Here is a 1,303-nt window from a genome sequence, read left to right as displayed (position 1 = left end):
CCCCCTATAAAGGAATGGAGTTATCTGCATTAGTTCCTACTGTGATGTCACGTTTAGCCACACCCACCGACAGGAAGTAACATTGCAGGAAGCAAAATGTCTAAAATTTTCATGACTTTGAAGGCTCATATCTCAGTAAATAATTATTTTTAGACAGTGGGATTTGGAACACATTATTATTATGGTAAGGTAATCATATTAAGACCGAAAAATTAATATGTTAATTTTTGGTAAAGATACCCTTTAAGGAGACAATTGTTAGTGGGTATTTAATTTAGCAAATTTTAGCGATGTTAAAGGAATCACTACCTTTAGTCTGTGCTAACTTTTAATGTCTGATCATATTATTAATAGTTATTAATATTAATTGGTATAAAGAACGCAAACTTAAAAACCAGCCAAATGTCAGTATCATGAAAATTGCTAAAATAAGTCCACACTAATAATTATTGTCTCCTTAAGGTAATTAATAGCATTACAATAGGTACTTGTAACATGCAAATGACACTGTAGTTTGCCATTAAATATATTATGTATTTATTTGTAGACCTTCTCTCAGAAACTAAGTGAATTAGCTCAACATGTTGACTTTAGAGAAGAGAGAGCTGATGATGATAATGACAGAGAAGAAGGAAAGAAGAAACAAGAGGAGGAGGAGGGGGAGGGAGTTTCTGGTCCTACAACTAAGAAACCAAGTCATCGCTGGCCATGGGAATTCACTTACTCAAAACTCAAGTACATAAATACAGGTATTTGTATAAACAAGAGTATAAATCATGTATCAATGTATTGCATACATAAAGGATAGTTAAACTTTATTATTAGTTTTATGTTTATTGCAGGCAAGCATTGACTGAAGTTAGTGTACTGTTTGAGGTGTTACAAATTGTTCATAATCATCATCAATACTTGTCACTGGATCCAGTTTATGTTAATAAGAAATACACATTACCTCCTTCATATCAATACCAAATTAAAAAGAAGGTTAGCCTCATGATTAGTTACTTTACTTAGTTATGCATGCACAATACATGTACCTCAATATAGAAGATTATAAAGACATAGTATTGGCCATAGTGTGAATGTACTATTTCTTTACCTGTATTGTGTTTAATACAATTAAGTACACAGATCAATAGCAGTTCTTTTAGTGAGCTTTGTCTTTATTAGATTGATAGTTAATGAATGTGTACACATTGTGTATGTACATGTACATTTAATATTATCATGAGTTTTTCTGTAGGCACTTGATGTAGCTTCCAAGATATTAAGAAAAGGAGCTGAGCTACTCAAGAGATTATCC

This window comes from Amphimedon queenslandica, unplaced genomic scaffold, assembly GCF_000090795.2.
Source record: "Amphimedon queenslandica unplaced genomic scaffold, v1.1 AMPQUscaffold_10052, whole genome shotgun sequence".
NCBI lineage: Eukaryota > Metazoa > Porifera > Demospongiae > Haplosclerida > Niphatidae > Amphimedon > Amphimedon queenslandica.
Note: the sequence above shows the minus strand (reverse complement) of the source record.